The following is a 15,679-nucleotide window of genomic DNA, read 5'->3' on the forward strand; positions in this document are numbered from 1 at the left end:
CATAAAAACATAGAATTTGATCCAGTAATAAATTTGGAAGAAACCCAATGCGGGTATTTTCTTTAAAAAGAGTGATGTTGGGCCTTGCCCAAAGCCTGTTTGAAGCCAAGGTAGACAAATATAAATCAGATCCTCGTTGCTTGACCACAAGACATGACATTGCCCTTGACTATGGACACGACTAAAACGATGACAAGTTTGTTGACCGAAACATCTAGCTTGGACTGACAAGGTGTGATTCCTACTCACGAATCACTCTTATAAATTATTAGTGGTGCTGATCTCACTGTCAGTCAGTCGCTTTATTTATTGCGTTGTATTCTTCAGTAGCGCGGGAACCAGTTGTCTGTGGTGGACTGCATTCCTCGGTTGACCGCGAAGAGACGAGTTACGTTATACTGATGGGGAAGTGTGCTTTGTTGCAGACTGTTACCACAGAGTAATAAGGTATATACAGAGTGCTCGCGCCATAGGGAAAATTGACTCGGCCAGAGCGGCGACGACAGGGGTGGTGGCAGCTCGCGGACCGTTCTCGCTCGAGCCCTGCGTTGCCACCTTCGTGCGCGCTCTGTACTGTAGTAGAGAAAGAAGAGTCGTCCGGTCGGCCCGGCACTCGGCTTTCTCTCAAACCCCTGTTGTTACGTTACTACTCAGCAAGCGTTTGCTTCCTGCCTGTTTTGTTCTGCATTTTATATGCACCTATTTAACTTGCTTTACAACAAAACTAAAATTGCGGCTAAATAAGTGAGTAGTAAACTAATTAATTATTAAAAACGGGAAATTACATACTGGAGCAGTAATGGAAGAAAAACATAAAATTCAACCAAGAGGTTACTGTGTTTGATGTCAATAACTGTGTTTAGAACAATAATTTCACAAATAATAAAATGTCCTTCATAAAATTGTACATTCACAATACTGTACTATTTGTTTCCTATAAAAAATACAATGTTTAGAACTATTGTCAGCAGATTTAATCATGTATGGCCTTTTCACGAGAATACGATTATTTAATAAATATATTATACATTAAGTAGTAAGCATATTTAACAGTTTAAAATGTGGGTATTTTAAGTAATGTAAGACTAGAAACTCTATTTAGAAGAAATTTACGTAATTTCACACAAATAAACTTTAACATCAAATCGAACATAGTTAGAATAAAAATACACAAAGGAATCCAAAGCAAGATGTAAAATACAGCTATCAAATACAAAATTTCAATAATAACAAACGATTGCTACATTGAAAAACAAAAAGAATATTTAATACAATGTGATCTGTTAATGTTACAATTAAGATTCAGTGTCTACTTTAAACCGATGAATCGTTGCACAAATTTCTATTGATGGTCGATAAAAAAATAAATATTCTATTATAGTAAAACTATAAACAGCCAAATAAATTATTGTAAAACTAATTTGTGGATCTGAGTAAAACATCAAACAAGATTCAGGTGTAACAAAAATGCACTAAAACAGTTCAGATTTCGCGTTAGGTCAAAATAAAATATTAAAATTTACTATAAAAATATGTTAGGAACCGCTCCACTTGCCAGGTTTGCACCTTCTTTCTCTAGAAACGTTTTAAACGGTTTGAACCGATTGACTTAACAATTAATGTTAGGAGTGTAAATAAAGAAATGTTAATTTTCTGAATATCAGCTCACTTTAAATAACTGTCCAGCTTCTGGATTCTTAAGTTTATGGACATAAGATTTTCCCTGACTTTTTTATAATTCTTTTACATTTCCCCTGACTTTTCACCTGTTTTGGAAACAGTTCCCTGACTTTCCAGGTCTATGGGATTCTTGTAGTGGTCCAAAATTATTCGGTTTAAGTAATAACTACTAATGATGAGAGTGTTTGCGGAATACTCGTATTTATGGAAACTTTTCTTTCTTGTGAGACATGAACTAAAATTTACACATATAACCCTTTTTTAATCCCTACGTTTACAATAATACCCTGTATAAATTACGCCGTTTTTTAACAATTCAAATATATAAAATACTGCTAATTAATAGTATGCTTAAGTAGAAATAGTGTTGAAACTGGAACCTATGCGATGACATTAACGTTCTAATATTGGAAAATAGATGTGCGTTTACAAAAACATTACAACTAATATTCTTAAACTAACACATACCAGGCAAAAATATATTACTAGTTTACTTCCAAATTCTGAACATGCTGTAAGATTTATACATGTTTTAAACACTTTAAGTTTGTCTAGAGCACTCTTTTTCGTAGAATGACCTGACCACTTGCACTGCTTATGAACTAAAATTTGAAAAAATTACTTCATCACAAAGTCACTATGCTGACACGCACTGCACATTATAGAGTCAAATGAAACCACTTTGTTATATTTACTAGTCTTCGAACAAGATTTAACTTATGAGCCGATTTAGGGTATTTCATCTTAAAAAACCTTAAATGCAGCATCGACAACGTGCATAAGGCTATCGGATGGTGCCAACAGTCCACTTGTTTTCATCAATTTTTATTGTAGTAATGGATTTGTTAAGAATCAAGAGTTCTTTTTTGTTCGTTAATTTGGATGATAGGGTTGTACATTTTTTTGCAATAAACGTTTATGAACTAACCTTGATCATTTACCACCTTCCAGTGTTGTGTGGAGATCGAGTAGGTCGTCCATATCGGGATACTCCTTGGAGGTTCCATCAACTGATTCAAATATAGCGATCCGCAAGCTTCCCCTAAACACTCTTACTGTTGGATTTCTATTTGAACCCAACCCTTTGACGAATAGAGGGAGAACAAGTTTTCAATTGGATCTTGGTTTAGCCTTGATGTTAACAAATATCGACATCCTTCATGCTCAAATAGTTGTACCATTGCATTTATTGTTAGTCTGAATCCTTTGAAGCATGGTGGTTCTGGATATTTGGCATTTAATTTTCGCAAATCCTTAAACAATTTCAACCCTTCCATTAATAAGTTTTCTTGTGTGACTGTCAGTTTTGCTTAATCCACATCGGTCAGGATTTACTGTTTTTTAGTTGTTTGCTGTTCATGGCATCGTAAATAGAGTTAATTTTTTCTAAGAATTCAGCGGTATCTGAACCCGTTTTGCTGTTTATTTGCTGGGTTTTTAATAGCGGTTTTGATAGCGGCACTTGTTGTATGGCTGAAAACTTGAGCAGCAAGTGACACAGACATTTTTTCAAAAATTGTTTTGGCCATATGTGTGCTTGCGTAAGTTGATAATATATACAAAACCCGTAATTAATTACCATACACCCGACCATACTTTTTTTGTAATCGAGCAAAACTGTTTGGAGTTGAGGTAACATTTTAAATTTATGACTTTCCTACATCAGGTTATGATTCGATCGACCGAAAAATTAATATTTCCGGATGCTAACTTCATTTGGCTAGTAAAAGATCATATAGTACAAATCAACAACTTGACAGTCAAATAATGAAAAAATAAACTTGACCAAATTTTTTCTAGATTTCTTGAAAAATAATGTAACTGTGAAATTCAAACGTCAAATTACAGAATTTTTTAACACTTGCGTATCTTCTCCAATTACAACTTTCTGTTTTAATAGATGCTATGTTATACTACACGGAAGTCATAATACCATTTAATAAAAAATAGTAACATATTACTAAAACATACCTCTTACTAATACTAACACGCACTCTTATATTGATTTACATTTTGAAGTTTGAAATGATAACAAGTAATTAATAACGATAACACTTGTAGTGAATATTGTGTATACCTCGTTTGTTATATATACAGTGTCAGATTCTTCTCGCATTGAATTAATAAATAATACATTTTCTCGTTACTGATTTTTCTATCTCAGTATATATCAATGTCATATTTAATGTTTAGGTCAGTGCTCCAAAAGCTGTAACTAATCCAGGACTACTTAAGCAATGCAGTCTTAACTTTGTACCTACGATGCTATAATTTCTAATTAATGGTTTTAATTCACAGGAAATACAGTACTATTGTTTGAGACCATTCATTATTTCTGTACAAATCTTAGACTTGCCCAATTTAGAAATAACAAATACTGTAACGGGTCCGTCAGTTTATCGAATGTTGTGCAATATAACTCTATACGGCTTTCTCTTACATTTCATTTATGCCAAGGAACTTTAATTTGAAAGGCTGTTACTAATATTTCATTTGCTTATCCGAAGGCACAGTGAGCTGAGCGCGACACATTGGGACACAGGGATACTGGCCCGCTTCATCACTCTCCCCCCCTCCAACCCACTCACACCCGCCGCGCCGCGCCGCCCGTCGGGGCACGATATGGCAACGCCCGCTGGGACACAAGCTCACGTCGCGCTCTAAAGCGGACAGTTCACAAAACAGCCCAAAAGTTTGTTAACACATGAAAGCATGGGCGCGAGCACTCTGTATATACCTTATTACTCTGTGCTGTTACCCTCTCAAACATACCCGTGTTTCAAGTTACCTTACATCTTAACTGTTTATAAGAAACAGTTTAGGATATGTACTATTCAATTTTTCCCCTTACTTCATAAATAATCGAATTGTAATTTTTAAGCTTAAACGACCATAATGGAAAAAATGACAAACCAAGCTGTACTTATTAATTATTTATGTTTCTTCTAATTTTGTGTTGGGTTCAGGTACACATTATTTTATGTTGTAAACTTTCTTATTGTTAATTTTGACTCTGATATGTTTATCACATTTTTTTCTTTTTTGAACGCTTTATCTTACTTTAGGATTTAACGCCTAAAGAGAGCAGTTATCAACTGTATTTCTGTCGTTCTAATACAAACTATGGCAAATAAACATAATCCTATTGTCCTTTCTAATCATCCATTGAAAACAATGCACTTTACACTAGGGAGCTTTTTCGTGATGGAAGGACACACATCTATAAATGTATTTGAAACTAGGTTGTGGTGATTAAGATCTCTACGGCAGTGGTAATGTTGTCTTTTTATTTTGAAGACATCATTTTTTTAATTGAGCATAATTTACAGTTGCCGAAAAAATACATAGACCAACAAATATTAACCACTTTGTTATTCCACTTTATTTTAAATTGATTACTAGTCCAAGAAATTTGGCTGTATACTACTGCACTATTTCTAATTTTTAGCCATGTTAGAATTATTTATTTAAATAAAGTTTGTTCTCAGTTTGTTTTGTAGGATATATAAAAATACATTTTTATCAATTACAGTTCAAATTTCTGTTGCTTTCAGAATATTATTTCATGAACACAGCAATGATGGCGAAGCATTTTTACACCCAATATAACACACAGGTGAAATGGAAAAATAATAATAATAATAATAATAAGTTGCAATTACCATTTCAACAATCGGTTAAATTAACAAATGAATTACAGATGTTCAAAAATGATGCACCAAGTGAACTTTTTCTATTAATTTGTGGAAGATCTTCATCTCCAACCTGGAACCATTTATCACATTATTTCATATTTCAGGAGCGATGGGTGGATAGATCGATCTGGAGATAATTTTATTTCCACACAAATTTTATTTTTTATTTTTATTGTTGCGTCCCGAAAACATTTCCTGTGATTCATGGATAAACCCTTCTTTCAGGAATCGTATTGACCCAAATAACTCATCACACTCACTACAATCAGTCTTTTTTGTGACAGTGCTGATTGTGGTGGAATTAAATAATAAGAGAATACCAAAGAGTAGCAATAACATGACTTATCCTTGTTTTTCAAAATAACGTATTTGTTAATACTAATCTGCAAATCGAAATTGTGGGTTTAAAGTCGTTAAAGAGATTGTTGCGCCTTCATCTTAGCGGCTAGCATGTAAAAGCAACCCGCCACACAGATAGCGTTTATTTGTTGAAAGGGTAGTATTAGGACCCTACGAGCACAGCTAAATTCCTCCAACTGTGCTCGTGCAGCCCTAATACTACCCTTTCAAAAAACGAACTCTACCTGTGTGGCGGGTTGCGTTTACGTGCTAGCCGCTGAGATGAAGGCGCAAGAATCTCTTAACGACTTTAAACTCACGATTTCGATTTGCCGATTATTATTCACACATACGTTATTTTCAAAAACACGTTAAACAACAATATAACAACTGAAAAAAAGGATAAGTCCTATTATTGTTATTATTTGGTATTCTCTTATTATTTAATTTACAATCACTTCAATAATATTTAATTAATTTAAATGCTAGAATATAATTTTCTAATAACAAATGTTACTTACAATTATTGTTTTTTCATTGGAGTTCTTCAATTCCACTCAAGTTGTCCTCCTCTTCTGGGTCACTGTCACTGCTGTCTGTATCCGAACCAACTGATATAATAAGGGATTCTATAATATTGTCAATCTGGGGTTCTGCGACTGCATAGTCCCTTTCGATTTTCTCTACGTGCTTGCACTTTACTGACCACTCTTCTGCGCCCATACTTGATATCTTGTCTTCGCATAGAGCTTTAGCTTGATACATAGTGAAAGATGTATTTCTCATAACCACATGATGTTGACTTCGGCCCAAATTAACTCAATGGGATTGAGGTCTGGGTGGTAGGTTGGAAGTCGTAAGATGTCATGACCCTGTAGTTGAACAGTTTTCGTCCAATGCGTACGGGACATGCCTTGGTTTATATTGCTGCACAAGTTTGTAGAGTTCAGGATAAAAGGATATCGTCACAGAATGGTATTCCGTTTTTTGAAAGCCACAACTTCATATCTTGCTTTCCTACTTTTTGAAGTAGGAGCTTTATAAATTTGTATGTTATGGTAGGGTGCGTTATCGACTACCAGTACTGAATTTGGTTCTAAATTCGGTAACACTTTTTCCTTTATCCACTTCATAAAAATGTCCCCATTCACATTGTCGTGGTAGTCTCCACTATGGTTGCTTGCTTTCCAACATGTAAAAGCATTGGGCAAGAACCCTTTCTCTCCATCCGCATGGATAATTATTAGTCTCTCGCCCTTGGAAATCGGCACGTGTAACCCTTCATTTGAGCCATTTGACCAAGTTTGGTTAGATACGTGAGACGATAGTATATAAGATTCGTCTAAATAAATTATGGGGCGCCCTTGCTACCTGTAATTTTTTAACGCTCTCAAGTATGTTATCCTCTTCTCTCGGATTTCTGGCTTTTCAATTAATAATTTCATATTGTTTGCCGTCCTTCTCCAAGTAAATTCCAGGTCCTTTAATACCCACTTAAAACTTTTCTCACAACCCTGGAAATATATTTTGTCCCTTAGCGCCTCCCTCAAAAGTTTTGCAGTCGGTATTCGATGTTCTTCAACATGGAAATTGTCAACTATTCTACGTCGTTGACAGTTTTTGTTTGGTGTAGTAAAACTTGCCTCACACATGTTACTAACCTTCAACTTGTTAAGTTAACTGTTTATTTTAGTCACAACTCGCTATGACACTCCAGTTCTGCAGCAGTTCTTTGGCGAGCCTTTGACAACGGAATTTTAACAGTTTGATTGTCTGCCTCTTCCTTCATAAATGTATAAACATTACTCACAATTTCGCGAGCCTGACTATGAATAGGCTTTTGACTTTAACTCAACAGACATTATCGGTAAAAGCGAAGCACAAGCTACACTCAGCACTGTCACAAAACAGACTGATTATGGCAAGTGCGATGAGTTATTTGGGCCAATACGATTCCTGAAAGGAGGGTTTTAACCATGAGTCAAAGGAAATGTTTTCGGGACGCAGCGCATAATGCTACCCAACCACCCCTCCCGCCCATCACCACACACTCCAGGTCACGCGCACAGCTAAAGTCCTCGAACTGTACCATTGGGGTTGGTATTGAGTCCACTATTGTTTCTTGTTATGATAAATGATCTTGATAAAAACATTAACTGTAGAACTATAATGTTTGTGGATGATATGACTCTTTTGAATTCTAGAACTGATGTAACTGTTCCTAATTTAATTGAGCAGGCTGATGTTTGATATAGAGCAAATTTGTTTTATTTTAACAATGATAAGACTGATTTTATTTACTCTAAAGGCAAATGGTAGGAAATGTGATTTTACTCAGAGTGTGAAGCTGTTTGGGATTTTTTTATCCCAATTTATCCTGGCATGTGCATGTAGAGCATGTTTTAAAAAGAATAAGTAGAGTTGTATTTTTGTTAAGACATTTAAGACCATTAGTTTCTAAATACCATTTAAAAATGGTATATCAAGCTTTATTTCAAAGTATCTTCTCATATGGTTTGCTTTTGTGGGGAAATTCTTGTAGAGTAAACAGTATTTTGTTAGTACAAAAGAAAGCTATCAGAATTATTGCAAAGGCTGATTTTAGATCTCACTGCAGACCACTTTTTATCCAAGAGGGTATTCTGACTATTTTTAATATGTTCTTTTTCTCTGCTTGCAGCTTGTAAATAAAAACCTGCCTTACACCACACTAAACAGTAATTTACATATACATAACACAAGAAACAGTAGCAAAATTGCTACACATTCATCAGGCTCTCTAAAGTATTAAATGCTCATGAGGTTGTAAGTATAAAGCTTTTTAACTGTTTGTCTCAGAGTGCTCAGCATGTTAGTTTTATAAGATTTAAGAAAATAATGAATGCCTGGTTGTTTTTTAAATCCGCTCTATAGGCTGTGTGAGTTTAACGAATCAAATGTTGCTGATGTAGACTTTGTGTAAATATCCTCTTTTTTAGACATGTTTTAATGCTTGTACAGTTTGTCTTGTTTTGCATAAACATTGTTGTTATTTTATATATTATTTGCTTGTGATTTTTGACTTGCTTTGCATGCTATGAAATGCACTATTGTTTTATGTTGTTTCTCTTTAGTATAGTAGTTTTATCTGTAGTATGATTGAAAAGATCTGATGCATGTTTATGTTCAATAAAGTTATTCTATTCTATTGGTTTATCTTAATTCAATCAATACACTGACAAATAACAACAACCAATATTTTTTACATCTTCTTATTTTATGATGTCTTTCAATAGCAAGGCTATTTCCTTTTATGATGAGTCTGAAGATAGCCTTACTATCGATAGGCCTCACAAAATAAAAAGTTATAAAAATATTGTTTGGTGTGACTTTTCAATGTTGTGACTGAATTCTATGATATTGTTTGCAAACATGTTTTTAGTAAAAGTGGTTCTAACCAAATAATTATATGTACAAGTGTATATACCCTGGTAGCTTACAAGTATCACACAAGTTGCTATGCCCCTCTCTCCTCTGGACGGATGGGGGTCTCCCTATATTTTAGAGTTGGATGGAGTAACTAATGCGAATGTATTAGAATAAAATCATTATGTATTCGTCTATTTGAGACCTTAACACCAAAGACTTATTAAATGTACAATTTAATTTAATAAACAAGTTATTGCTTGTTATTTTCATTAGACAAGCTTGTGGTAGTCTGAGTTACAAGAACTCTCCCAGAATATACACAGCTGCATATTTATTTAATATTACTGAAATAAACAGGAGCATTGCACTAAAAAACAAATGACAACAGAATGAAGTGAAGTGAATGAAATTGTTGTATGAACCATTGATATAGAAAATGGTGATAATAAAAGTAATCAGAACATTTCAGAGTTTTATAGGCATATAACTTATTCTCAATTAAAATGTCAGTCTATGAAATTGAACAAGTACGATTTGGTTTACATCAATAATAATGTCTTCAAATGACTTTCATGGTGATTGATGATGGCATCTGTCTAAAAAGATGCCTACTGAATAATTATTAGTTTATCCACTTTGTCAGTAGTCTATTGTCTTATGTTCATGTTGGAGATAGTATAGCAATGACATTGATTTCCAATCAAAAAATTATAAGATATATTTTAGGGATGCCCTTGCTGGTTTCTGAGTTCAAGCCATATATTCTTATAGGATTTTTTCTCAGACTTTTTACACATTTTGGCATACATTCCACAAGTTTATAAATTTTTGTTAGCCTTCTAGGCTGAATAAAAGAAAGTACCCAAAAACCTTCTAAAATGTATTACTTTCCAAATAAATAAAAAATATTGACATCTGTTAAGACTGACCATACATTAAAAATTGAATACTGGGTCCAAATCGAAGACTCCTTTCAACCTATAGGTTGAACGTAATGTCTACTATACTCATGTCGTACATATGTAATTATTGATGCGAGTCTACATTACAGTAATTTTGTAAGCTGTAGTTTTCACTCTTGGAAAATTGATTCTTTAACAAATAAGCACGGTTGAAACAAGTACACGTTAATGAAACAAGTACATTTAAATAAGTAAAGAGAGACCAAATAAACTCTCAAATAGCCATTACATTCAAATTGATTCTTATTTAAACTTACGCAAAAACAAAACAACTAAACACATGCAAATCACTCATAATATTTGATAACTCGCAGTCACACTTAACATACAATGAAAAGAGATGTGCGCACAGAGACACATCCCAATGAGCCATTATGGATCTGGACTTCAGGCTAAGTTCATATGTCACTATCAGCGTGTTAAAAAAAACGTACCCATACCGGGATTCAAGCCTGGTTCATTCCTGAGTTAATAAAGTGAAACTAATTCTGTATTTGTTTGACGAGTCTTCTGTCGTAGAAAATATGTAATAGTAAGATATAATACTAAAATAGAGAATTTTGGGGAAATAAGTGAACAAGTTGTATACAATCATGCGATTTGAACATGTGACATAGAGTGCAGAGTCAATGTTAAGTTAGTGACAAGATTTTACTTTAAACGCACTCTTGTGTTACAGCACCCTATTTAAATGTTGATATGAAATCTAATTTAATGAACAAAAATTGAATGTACCATGTGGCAAGATATCTCGAGAAAGACTTCATCCTTAGATTGAAATGTTACATGAAACTTCATTGTTGCATAGAAAATAATATGTTCTATGATGGCACATATGTTGAACTATGGAATTTTGTCTGAGTATAATGATTTTTGTCTTTTCTGTATGACTGTCTGCCCCTCTTTACCCACAGTATATCTCGAGAATTAAATGAGTATTAATTAGAAATTTTACATGCAACCTCAGTATAGTCTGTTACACAAGTGGTGTGGAATACTCCTACTCACTACACAGTGTGGTAAAAACTGTGTTAATGATATTTTTAATTAATTAATTAAATTAAATTAAATATTCCATTATGTTTTTTATTATTAAACATAATATCGAGGGTCTCATAGAATAGGGGCGTATGAGCCATTTTTTTTCCGATTTTGAGATTTTTTGCATATTTTTTACTTCTTACATCAAGGCGCATATTCTGTCAAGTTTTTTTGTATGTTTATCTTTTGTAGTTTATTTTTTATACCTAAAAAACAAGGGGCGTATTAACCAGATTTGTCATTTGGCATCATGGAAAAGAGGCGTATGTGCTTACGCCTTCTGATTTCAGATAGCAGAATCATGGAACAAAGGCGTATGAACCAATTCATATTACTACTTTCCAAAATAACTAAAAAAGTTGTCTGCCTTGTAGTTTGAAGCTATCATAATAACTGAGTAAAAAGACAACACTTTTAAAATTACACATAGCATTTTCATTTCCCATTTTTTACTCTGTGAAATAGCTGTAATTGGCAAACAATTAGCTGTTAATCCAGCACAGCTGAGGATTCCAGATTGTGTCATTAAAAACAGGATGTTGTCAGTGACAATAAACATTGTTTAAACTGGTGTAATTTTATTTACTAAACCAATAATAATTAAATATGGAATCTGAAATTGGCTGGGTTCCACTAAATATATATAAAAGTTCCACGAAATATAAATGTTCCACTACTGGTATATTGAAAGATGAGGGAAGGGGAAAATCTTCTCCTCCCACTAAAATACTCTGAAGGATCATTGAATCTTATGTTACAACACATAAACTCCTTCCCCAAGGGTACCTCCTCACTGGTGTAGAAAAGACACAAAGAAGGAGTACCTCGAAAGTATTTTGAATAAAGAAAGAATGTACGCTCTGTACATAGAATATTGTAAAGATAAAAAATGCCAAACCTGTGTGCAAAACAACGTACAAAGAAGCCCTAATTAAACTAAATATAGGTGTTCATGTCCCGAAGAAAGACCAATGCTTGGTGTTATGATTTTAAGATATGGTCCCCGTCTGAAAAAGATCCCCGGCAGGCAGAATACAATCTGCACATAAAGAGAAAAAAAGCCGCAAATGAGGAAAAAGACGAAGACGCTAGAGAAAGCTGTCTTAAACCCTACACACTTGTCAGCAAATTTTTATTTGGAAGCTGTATTGTACTGTCCCCTCAAATTTGATAAACCAGTTTTTTTACAAAAGGAAACTAGCATGTTACAATTTTACAGTGTACACTGTAGGAGCTAAGGAAGGGTTTTTGTTTTTTGTGGGATGAGACAACAGGTAATAGAGAGTCAATAGAAATAGCTTCCTGTTTATTCAAATACATAACAAGAATGAACCTCCTGTCAAAGAGTTGTTTTTTTCAGACTATTGTCCCGGCCAGAATCGTAATTCGATTGTTGTCGCAATGGCTCAGATAAGCGTTGAGCATTCATCCTTGCCTTAAAGTTATTAATCTCAAGTTTTTGGAGCCAGGACACACCCACATGGAGTGGGACTCCATGCATGCCACGATTTGAAGCAGCAAGCCAGTTGGCAACTGTCTATTGCCCAAGAGAAATGGCAGAATGTTATCAGACTTGCAAAAAAAAAATGGTGAACCTTAATGAGGTCAAAGTCATCTTGAGGACTTTTTTGGACTTTAAAAGTATTGAAGATCCATGATTTTATTAACACAACAGTTGCAACTGATGGTTCAAAATTGAATTGGGGTAGTGTAAAATTTATCCATCTAGAGAAAGAAAAACCAGACACGCTTTATTTCAAAAACGAGTTTTGGGAAACTGATTTTAAAGAATTAAATATTACAGAGAAACCTGAAATAACATCAGGAGAGAAAAAAACCTGCGGAAAAAAAATTAAAAAGAGTGAAAAGAACCAACCATTTAAATTGAGTCCAGCCTACAATAGAAAAACTACCACTTACTGATGCAAAAATTAAGGACTTAAATGAGATGTGCAGATCAGGGGTGATTCCTATAACCAACCATACCTTCTATCAAGAATTACTCTCAATTAGTGATAGCCATCCTAACGGCGAAGAAAGAAAATCACTTTAAGTCAAGAAAAGAAAATGAATCAAAAAGTGATGAAGAAGATGAACTTTCTTTGGCAGATATGAAGAGAAAATTTGTAAAGAAAAGGAAGGCAAAGAAGCAATAAAAGGCCTGGTTTTCATTCTAACAAATTAATTTCAGATAGTTTTCATTAAATTTCTATTAACTATAGCATTTAAAATGTTTATTACTATAATAAAGGACTTTTGTTGTGGAATTGGAAGTACTTTATTACAACCTTAAGTTTCCATAAAGGCTAATTTATCATTCAAAGGCTCCTAACTTTTCATCATGGAAAAGGGGCGTATGAGCCACACTTTTTTTTAAATCAATAAAAAAAAATTGTGTTGTCTAGGTAATGTTAGTTTGAAATAGGGTTTGTATTCAGGAATATCTAAACTTAAAAAATAAATTTTTTCAAATTTAAATTCTTATTTTCTGACGTGTTTCTAAGTTACTAAAACGTTTTTTGTCATTGTTGTAAAATTTCAGAAATGGCTCATACGCCCCTATTCCATGAGACCCTCGATATGTTTACCATAGATGGGTTTGTTAACTTGTAAAGAATAATATATGCTTTTTGTAAGTTATGTGGTACTATTTGTTTTAGCGTTTGTCAGTCATGCTTGATCTTGATTTCCTGGCACAGTCTTGTGAACAAGGAAATGGAATGTAGGGTACAAAAAATTAAAGCAGCGAATCACACAAGTGTTAATTTATAATGTATTATTTGAAATTTGTTACTGTTTCTGGAATGAATCAGTGTAAATAAATATTTAAAAAACCTATACTTTCCACATAGATTTATCTTGCCTTTGTGGAGGCATATATGAATAAGTTAATAAAAAAAGTAATAATCAACCCGCTACAATAGCTGTTACCATTTTAACTACAAAGAATTTCAATACCTTAATGATTAAATTTGTTATAGTAGTAGGATTGCTTTGTATAAACTAGTTACTACAGTATATACTCACATTAGAACCCAAATTGTATCAGTTATATGAGATATTTTATAACTATATTTATTTTATTGTCTATTATATCTAAAATGTAAATGAATTTAGCCAATGCTGATTTGCTGAAATGGGGACTGGGTGGATGTGTAGAAATATATTATTTACGGTTTTAATTTGGCTATGATTTACACCATGTTAATTTATCAATCTATATACCTACTAGAAGAAATAAATTTTGATTACTAAAAAAATACAAGAAGAAAAATACTGAAAAGATTTTTACAAGTACAGTTTCTATTAGATATTCATGTACTGTTGCTGGCATTCGTTTCTATCTTCATGAATCGAATTTTTAGATTATTTTAAAGGACCAGAATTATAATTAAGTATAAAATTAAGTAGACAAAGTAACTACTTGTGTATTGGTCATGCTGTAGTATAAAAGTTCTACGAGTATAATCAACATGCAGGTAGTTAACAGCCCTTTCAAAAGTACAACATTCGTACAAGGGCACTGGCAGTGGGCACAGTTATGGGATGATAGTAATATCTCAGACGACAGCTTACAGACAGAAACAACCTGCATTATGAATGTTGAGTTTAGCTCCAGTTAACCCTCTTCTTAGTGCAGCCTCTGAGATCTTAGACTATGTTCGTCTGAAGAGATAAAAAAAAATTTGGTAAGGAAGAAGCTCAAAATGAACTCTTTACATTGTTTCGACATCAGAGACAACTAGACTACAAAATATAGTTTAACATTGTCTCACCAGGTGTACTACCCAATGTTTTAGACAGAAATTCTAAGCATGGTGAAGCAATCGAGAACATGACTGCCGCCTGTGTGACAAAAGCCGTTCTATGCAGCAGAGCTCTAAACTACTGATACATACTTAACGCACATTCTAGGGGACCAACTCAGAACTACCATCACAAAAAGGCAAACAATCGTTTGCGCGTGTACGTGGCTTACAGAGTTTAAAGCACGGTCAGCCCTTGTGTTTTAGTATGTTTGTCACAGATTATGAGCAGGACATTCATAAAGAAATAACTTTATCCTAAAAAGTTGTAACATTTGTTTAAAACATCTTTGGTAATTGACTTTGAACATAGAGTGAGAGTGATCCAGTAGTAGAGAGAACAATCAAGGACTAATTAGGCCTAATTTCACAAACAGTATTTTATTTCTATAAAGATCCATTTTAACTATTTAATATAAATGTATATTCTTCTTCGATGTACGTGGTGTTAACTGTATCAGAATACACACTTATTAGTGTAGTTTGAGCAAATACAGTACAATGACTCTGAAAATAATGTATGTGCTCAATTATAACCAACCACCTTAATCCTAAGAGTAATTGTTTTTCAGAAAATCTTTTAATATTAAACGAAAATTGGTATTTTACATGGTGTTACAGAAATAATTACTGCCCACCCTATTACAGGAAGAATTAGCATACTATATGTACAAATATTGACAATAAACCCTGATTTTATAAAACTCTTAGCTGTGAAAACAGGTGGGAAAATAATCTGACAGTGATA

The sequence above is a fragment of the Homalodisca vitripennis genome, chromosome 2 (genome assembly GCF_021130785.1).
Source record: "Homalodisca vitripennis isolate AUS2020 chromosome 2, UT_GWSS_2.1, whole genome shotgun sequence".
NCBI lineage: Eukaryota > Metazoa > Arthropoda > Insecta > Hemiptera > Cicadellidae > Homalodisca > Homalodisca vitripennis.